The sequence below is a fragment of the Meleagris gallopavo genome, chromosome 16 (genome assembly GCF_905368555.1).
Source record: "Meleagris gallopavo chromosome 16, MGAL_WU_HG_1.1, whole genome shotgun sequence".
Lineage (NCBI taxonomy): Eukaryota > Metazoa > Chordata > Aves > Galliformes > Phasianidae > Meleagris > Meleagris gallopavo.
Window position 1 is genome coordinate 3,147,187 of NC_139419.1, and position 8,079 is coordinate 3,155,265.

Sequence of the window (8,079 nt, forward strand, 5' to 3'; positions counted from 1 at the left end):
TTCACACAAATCTCCCCTGTGAGAAACTGCTCGTCTGCAAGTGTGGTTACGTTCATTAGTCTGTAGAGGTCTCCAAACACACAGGATGCATTTGCAGGACCCCAGTGCATTCCTTGCATCTACACTCCATAAACCAATTTTCCTCTGTTCTCACCACTGCTCTGCAGATGATGCTTTGGCTTCTGATACCTGCTTGGATTTTACTGTGAGCTCTTGTAGGAATGTGGTGTCCATCCCACAATTAACTCAGTTGTGCCCCGACATGAGGCATATTCCCCCTGCAGTGCTGCATGTTGTTCTGTATTTACTTTGTCCTGCCAGCCAGAAACTACAGCACACTGACCTGGCTGTGTTCATATCTCTTATAATGCTATGTATGTCCTTGGATGCTATTGCATGGCCCTATGCCCTGTTAATATCTGACCCTATATGTAATCATGCATATATATATATATATAGCAGCTGGGAAACCTCAGTGATACACACCTACTGATGGCTTACAAATCAGCCCACGCGCCCAAAATACACCAACGAGGCACTGGACTGCACATGCGGGGTTGCTTTGGGACCTGGTGCTGGGCTGCAGCCAGAGCCACGCTCCTCTGTCCCATTGCTGCTCAGGGATGGGAAGACTTGGGAACCACCCCTGGTAACTCCCTTGGGATTATTAGCACAGGGGCCCCCAGTCCTGAAGCCTTAAAGAACTAGCATTGATTAACCTAGGAATTGTGTATTTTTTGGTGTGGGGAGATCCAGGCTTGGCCATATTTGCTCCACCAACTCAGTAATGTCTCACGTCTCCTTTTCCATTTCTTATTCTGTCCAACGAACCAGCAGCCGTGTCAGGGCTGGGTATCTGTCCTCCCTGTGCTGGCTGCCTTGGGGTTGGGGATAACTGTGCTTTGAGCATCCCCATCCTACTGCCTGCTTTACAGCCTCTGCTAACATGTTTCTGCTCTCTCCACGTTGCAATTTGTAGGACCTGCCAGAAGAGGGCTGGAGACTCCGAGCAGATCCCTTAGACGACTGATAACTATCAGACAAACAGTGTCGAGTCTGATGCCAGCGCAGCCTGATGCAACACCTCTGTGCCTCCGCTCCGGGATGTGCTCTGCTCTGCAGCCCGCACCTCTCCTTGCAGCTCCTTAAAGAGACCGCTGTCCCTCTGAAAACGCCCTGCAGAGCGAGCTCGGCCTAAAAAAATCACGAGGAAAGAAAAACATCACACCCTGCAAGGCGGCAAGAGACATGGGAAAGCTCACACCCACCGGCACACGCTGCTTGTGCCCGGCCCTGTGAAGTGTCAGCTCCAGCACGGCCCTAACGAGCTGCTGAGGCGTTGGGTCCCACCCTGGGTCTGTTTATCCGTGCCTTGGCGCAGTGGCAGTGTGTCCCGTGGTCCTCTTGTCTGGGGAAAGGGAAGTGGTGCTGCTCCTCCAGTGTGGCTGCAGCTCTTGGTTATGAGCTCCTGTTTGCAGGCGTGTGAATGATGGCACAAATCCCTTCCTCTCTCTGCATGGCAGTGCCACTCCTCGCTGGGCCATGCATTGCAGGAGTGCAGCTGAGGCCAAGGCCTGCTGCTCCCTGCTCCCTCACTGGGACTTTCCTCTGGGCAGCTTTGAGGAGTGGGGATGAAAGGCGGCACGGTGGAAGCACGAAGCTCGCCTGGTTTATTTTATTTATAACTGGCGTCTGCTTGAAAGGAAGCCGGCACTATCAGCTCCAGCACCACCGGGTTAAATGAGTAAATGAAAGAGGAGTTTTGCGTATATTCTGGAGCTCAAGTTTGCTCTTATATGGGCATCCCACCAGGCGCTGCTTGCTGGTACCTTGCTGCTTGTGGTGTGGGACGTTCAGGCTCCAGCAGTGAGCCAGGGACCTGTCTATGTGACAAGCAGGAGGCACAGAGGGTGGGTGAGCTCAGGCTGCAGCCACCTCCATTCCCCTGGCCTGGGCTGCCTGCATGCTCTGGCCCTGCTGCAGTCAGGGCATGGCTGTTCTGTAAGAAAGCAAGGCTTGGTGCATGGTGTTGTTTACCACCCAGGGTTCCTTGAGCCTGATGCAACACCTCTGTGCCTCTGCTCCAGGATGTGCTCTGCATCCTGATTTGATCATCCATAAGTATTTGCCCTGCTGTGTTTGCTGGTACCTGATTTGTCCCTTCCAAACTCCCCAGGGAGACACCTGCCTCCTTCTCCCCAGGATGGATGGGGAGGAGCAGCGCTGGTGCCCAATGTCAGAGTGTGGCTGCTGTGTGTGGCCCCCATGGGATCTCTGACTCATGGCTAAAGTGATGACAGAGCCCTGAGATGAAGAGGGGAGAAATGTGAGCCCTCCCTTCTCCACTCCAGTCTAGATGTGGGGACTTCCTGCTTCCTGGAGATGGAGTCAGGTTTGGCAAAGCCCATTCCATCCCCTGCAGCCTCATCAAAAAGTATTGTCAATCCAGAAGCACTTCCCAGGTGAGGTGAGGCTTTGAGGGCCAGGTTTCCTTGGTCTAAGTGGCTCTGATTTGGTGCTGAGTGATTTACTGCCCTAAAATGCCGGGGGAGGAGGCACAACTGTGGAGGGGCTGCAGCTTGGCCGCAGGCTTTCACTCCCACGAGTAACAGCACGACGGCCTCTTGCTAATTCTCTCCCTGCAAGCCCCATGCCAGCTCCTTGGACAGGGACCCACGTGGCAACAGGCCTGAGCACGGCACAGGCAGCCACATTCCACGTATCATCAAAGGCTGCATTCCTCCCCGGGAGCTGTGCGTGGGATGGAGCCGCAGTCGTGCGCCTGCAGCTGCTGTTGGGGAGGAGACAGAGGAGGGGGAAGCCCGGAGCTGGGTGGAAGGAGGGAGCTGACCTGTGAGGTTTGAGTATACATCAGACACAGGTGCATCCTTTGAGTTGGAGCTCTGGAAGCTTTCCGCAGGTTCCAGAGGTTTAGGTGTGGGGGCATCGGGATGTGTGGAGCCCACCAGCTCTTTGCAAGGGTTGTTGGCATGAGGAATCAGAGTGGCATGCAGGGATCACACAGCCCTTCCCATGCTCGTGTTTGAAACCCTGACAACAACTATCCTAGAGGCTGCATCCATCCCAGCCCCTGGAGTGATGGGGAATGATACGCAGGAGATGAGTGAACAGAAGGGCATTTTTGGCTTGCAGGCCCTTCTGAGGGGAATCAATACCAGCAAGACTCCAGACAATGATCTGCCTGACCACCAAGTCAGCAAACCGTGAGCTTGGAGTCTTGGTCCTCCCCACGTGAGTTGTGACCTCTGCTGCATAGGGCTGGCATTGGGGTGTTGCAGCAAGTTGTGAGGCAGCGGGGGGGGGGGGGAGGATGCAGCTTTCTGCTATTTTGGAGAGCAGGGAGGAAGAGGAAGGGCTGCTGACAAAGACTGAAACTCGAAAAATGACGATGGTGACAAAAAAACCTTCTCCCATTTGGGGAACCAAGTGTATTTGTTTCCTAATGTGATCAGGATAGCTCAAACTGAGAGAAGCACGTTCATGTCATTGACTTGCAACGTTTCAAGTTGGGTGGGTTTTGGAAACGGAGCAAAGTGTACCAGTCTCACTCCCTCCAGACTCACACAGGGGCCGAAAGACTTCTTCAGCCAAACACCTAAACCCTGAGCCTGAATGCTTTCTCTCTTCTCCCCTAGCAGCCCTTAGCTGTGCCACCATGCAGGGCTTGCTACCAGCACCTGGTGCTCGCACCTCAGAAGCCAGGCTGCACCAGGTTAAGCCAAGAAGGTGGCAGCACCACATTTTCCTTCCCTCTAGCCCTGTTTGCTGTTGCTCATCCTGCTACTCACCCTGATCCCCCTCGGGAGTTCTGCTTCCCTCTGCCCCTTCCCGCAGAGAGACTCCCTGACCCTCCTCCAGCTCCTCATCTGCAGAGAGCAAAGTTGTTCTTCAGATGAACAATGAGACAGTCAGTGCCCCAGGGAGCCTGTGGTCAAGACAAGGAGATGCCATGTCATTTGGTTTCTTCTTTACTTTCATATTGGCTTTTATAGCTGCAGATGGGCTCCAGCCACAAATCCAGCTCCCAGTGCCTTGGGCGGAGGCTGCTGATTCAGTCCCTCTCTATTTCTGGTGTTGGGCTTATATATAATTTATTCCTATATAGTTACAGATATAGCTGTGCAGAGCATGAGAATTTCAGTGGGGACGTGAAGGGTGGTTTATGAGTGAACCATCAGTGTGTGTGAGATTTCAGTGAGAGGAACAGTCGTAAACTGGTAACAAGGGCACAGTGCTGGGAGATGCCTCATGCCTGTGAAGGGGTTCATCCAGGGAAGGCTGAGGCTCACCGCAGACATACCCACATCCTGACTGCAATGTTCCTGCTCATAGAGTTGAGCTGGGGAGTGGGGCTGAAGGTCCATCAGCTTGCAGCTCAGAAGGAAAGGCTTGGGAGCTGAGGATGTACCTGCAGCTCTTCCTTGTGCTGCGCTCAGCTGCACTCCCACCAAGGCTGATAGTGAGTTTCCAACCCCACGCATGGACCAAGCACACATGGAGATGTCCATCAGTCATGGCTGGGGCATAGCTCCCGTGGATGGGATGGAAGAGGGGGTGCAGGGTTCCACCCCCAATCTCCACAAACCATCTGGGATAACTCTGATCTGCCTGAGCACTTAATCAATCCTATTTTGTACACGATGCAGAATGTAGCCTGGGGAAAGGTTAGCACACCGTGACTCTGCTCCTCACACCCTCTGCTTTTCCTCCTTCTCCTTTGGATCCGGCTGCTGGGAGCAATCCCTTTTTTTTTTTTTCTTTTTTTTTCTTTCTCTCTTTTCTGGAGTTTTTAACCAAATTCCAAAACATCTGGAACAGCTCATGGAGCTGGAGATGATTGTAAAGCTGAGGGTGGAAATAGGGTCATGGAAACGGAGGCACCCCATTGGATTAATGCTCAAGAGCAACACTTGGGAAGGCTTGAGGTCAGAACCTCACCCCCTCCCTATAAAGGAAAAGAGTTGGAAAAATCCTGGTGAGTCCCAGGGAGATGTTTGTCCACACCACAAATCCACTGCCTGCCTCCAGGTCCTGCTCACGGGGTCTGTGCCTGGGGGACGTCTCTGGACCCGTTGTGCCCAGTGCTCATCGGTACCTATTGTCTTTGTGCATGGATGTGGCACTCTGCTGTTTAGGTCTCTCAGCTCCAACATTTTCTCCTATGTGGCAAACTGACAGAAGGTCGAGAAAGAAGTCAGTATTTTGAAAAGGGCAATAGAGCCCCTGTGGTTATTTAGAGCCTGCCAGCTTGACATCCATCAAGGCTGACATACTGAGAGAGCTTTTACAGAAAGCAATGTGAAGTTAATTAAAGGAGGGGTGTGACTGATGCCAGTCCCAGCAGATGATGAAAATAGATCTCTGCTAAATTCTTCGTTTCTGCAGGGCTAGGACTTGGGCTGATAAAGATGATTCTGTCAGTGCAACAGGCCTGGTTGTGTGGTTTGATTTGGTGTCTGGCTGTGGTACAAATGGAGCCGGTGTGGAGCCTACCACTTACATTGATACACAGATTGATAAACACCGGTGATGTAAAACCACCATGGCATGCTGATGGGAGGTCAAACATGGGTGCCTGTGGGCTATGAAATGCTGCTGCCAGGGGGAAATGTGGTCACACAGCTGCTTTTCCAGCAGGGCTGCACAGACACTGGCTCTTGAGCCTTCCCAGCTTTACCTGTTTGGTGGAAAAAAATGAAATCCTTTGGATAATATTTGTAAATGGCTGTTAGAGGGTAAGCCAGCTTGGTGCAAGCCAAAAAGTGCTTTTTTTTTTTTTTTAGTACAACCACAGAGAGTTCTAGGAATGAAAAGGGAAGATATATTTATAGAATGGGACAACCTTGAAAAGAAAAACGTGAAAGCCACGGCAGAACTGTGGGTTTTGGCCTTATTTTAGTGGGGCAATCCCTAAAAACGTCTCTGTGTTCCCCTAAATGGAAGCCAGGTTCCTGGAGTGCCCATGTGTGTGGCTGCAAAGCACTGCAGCAACTCCCAGCTCATCTGTGGTCTTTGCTGTGGCAGTGGGGGAAGCGGTGTCCCTGCTCCAGTGTCCCCTGGCCAAGCAGGGGGGTGGTATGAAGAGAAAGTCCAGGAAAACAGCCTCAGAAATGATTAAGGGACTGGAAACATTGCTTGTGCAGATAGAGTGTTGCACTCAGTTTATTTAATGTGATACGTGGAAGAGTTTTGGCTGATGGGTCATGGCATCCCTAAGGGTCAGGTTGGTGACAGCCGAGTGTTTCCCAGCTGACAGCCACCAGCAGGGTGAATGGATGGACACTGAAAGAGCACAGCTTTGGGACACTTGGTTCATCCGATGGATTCAAATGGAAACCTGGGCACCCTGCTCCTCTGTGTGAAACCTTAAACTCTGCAGGGCACTGCCACCTGCCAGCCTACAGCAGGACAGGATGGGAGCCCCGCTGATGGCCTCAGGCTTTTCCCATCCAGGCGAGAAAACAAGCTGTGAAAAAAGTAAACATGTCACTGAAGTATTTTCCCTTGCAGATGGGTTGATTTTTTCTGGGCTCTGAGAAAGGACACGAGGAAGCTGCCGGCACACGGAGTGCACCGGCCCTGACTTCACAAATATTTGAATAACGTTTACTGGTGCAATACATGCTATTCCACAACAAACTAAAACATAATTGTAAAAAATCAGTGTCACTGGGCTCTACTAAATGTGATGCCCACATGTCTCCTGGTGTCTCGCTCAGCTCTGAGCCCTAGCAGCCACCTTCAGCACCATTGCTGAGCCAGGCTGTTCCTGGGCCAAATCCCTGCAAATTTGGTCATATCCAAGTCCATTTGTGTGACCCGAATCACACTCCCCAGATGCCTATGGTGGAATCACCATAGAAATATGGGTGCCATTCACTGTGCCCCTTGCTTGGCCCATGGACGGGCCATTGTTTATGTAGGGCCTCCTCAATGTGCCTTTGTTATTGTGCTCTCTCACATTTCCTGCATTTGAACCCCTTATCACAGCCTTGCCCCGGGAATATGTGCACAGGAGGGTGCGTTTTATGGGCTGATAAGCTTCTATTGCCGGCAGCCTTATTGATGGGATGTCTGGAATCAAGAGGTGGGGATCCTGCACTTGGGTGGGGGCAGGGAGGTTGAGAAGCTCTGTGCCCACTTTCCCCTAGGATGGATCCCCATCTTTCTCCCTTCCATCATCTCAGCCTCAGCAGTCCCTCACTGCAGCCCTCGAACCTCTGCTGAGCTCTTCTCTTGGCAGCAGTTTGCGTTGGATTTTTATTCTTTTTTTAAGCATTAGTTTAGAAATAGGACGTGGCCAATTAGATCTTTGCCAGGTGCTCACTCCCTCTACACTTCTGCTCGGAGCCTCTGTGTGTGTGTGTGTGCGCGTACAAGCGACGAACAACGATTAAAGAGCTTTATTAGTCCCACGACTAAGCTATAATAGGAAAAAACTGCATCCTTCCTGCTAGCTCCTGGTGTAAGGAGAGCAGATCCCAGTGAGCACCCTGCCCATGCTCCCTGCTCTCGCAGCCACATTTGAGGGGTTTCTGTTCTCCTTTATCCCCAGATCACCTGAGGTCAGGCTGGAGGCTCTGAGCACTGATGGAGTTGTGGGTGCCCGTGTTCATGGCAGGGGATGGGACCAGATTGCCTTTAAGGGTCCTTTCCAACTCAAATGAGTCTGTGATTCTATGTTTCTAAGATGTTTGCCTAAATTGCAGGGACAGAAAAACCTCTCCAGAGGAAATTCCCGCAGGTGTTGGCTGGCCATGGCTGTGCTGACCCAATCCTCTGGGATGTCTGGCTGTCCCAGATCTGACAATCCTGATGATTCCCAGTGTTTTTAGGACAACAGACACAAACTTCAGCCTCCTCCAGCAGCTGGCATTCCTGTACGCACTTGTGTACGTGCAAGGTTATATCACAACAACTTTTTAAGCTACGAGGCTTTTGAAGTTATAGCCAAGGTTTGTTTTTACATGTGTATCGAGCCAAGCCCCTTGTTGAGGTGTTTATAAGATGCTCTTCTGTTTGCGGAGGCTCGCCCCACCTTCTGAAGCATGGAGCATC

General features: G+C 51.7%; 1 long non-coding RNA gene across 1 annotated transcript in view; it reads left to right on the forward strand.

The window, feature by feature from the left end:
* The window catches only part of LOC104913430 (uncharacterized), a 43,527-nt gene extending 36,025 nt beyond the window's left edge, over positions 1 to 7,502 (forward strand). The window contains exon 3 of the long non-coding RNA XR_014886837.1: positions 980 to 7,502. This is a non-coding gene — a long non-coding RNA (uncharacterized LOC104913430). The remainder of the gene's footprint in view (positions 1 to 979) is intronic.
* Positions 7,503 to 8,079: the final 577 nt, after the last annotated feature.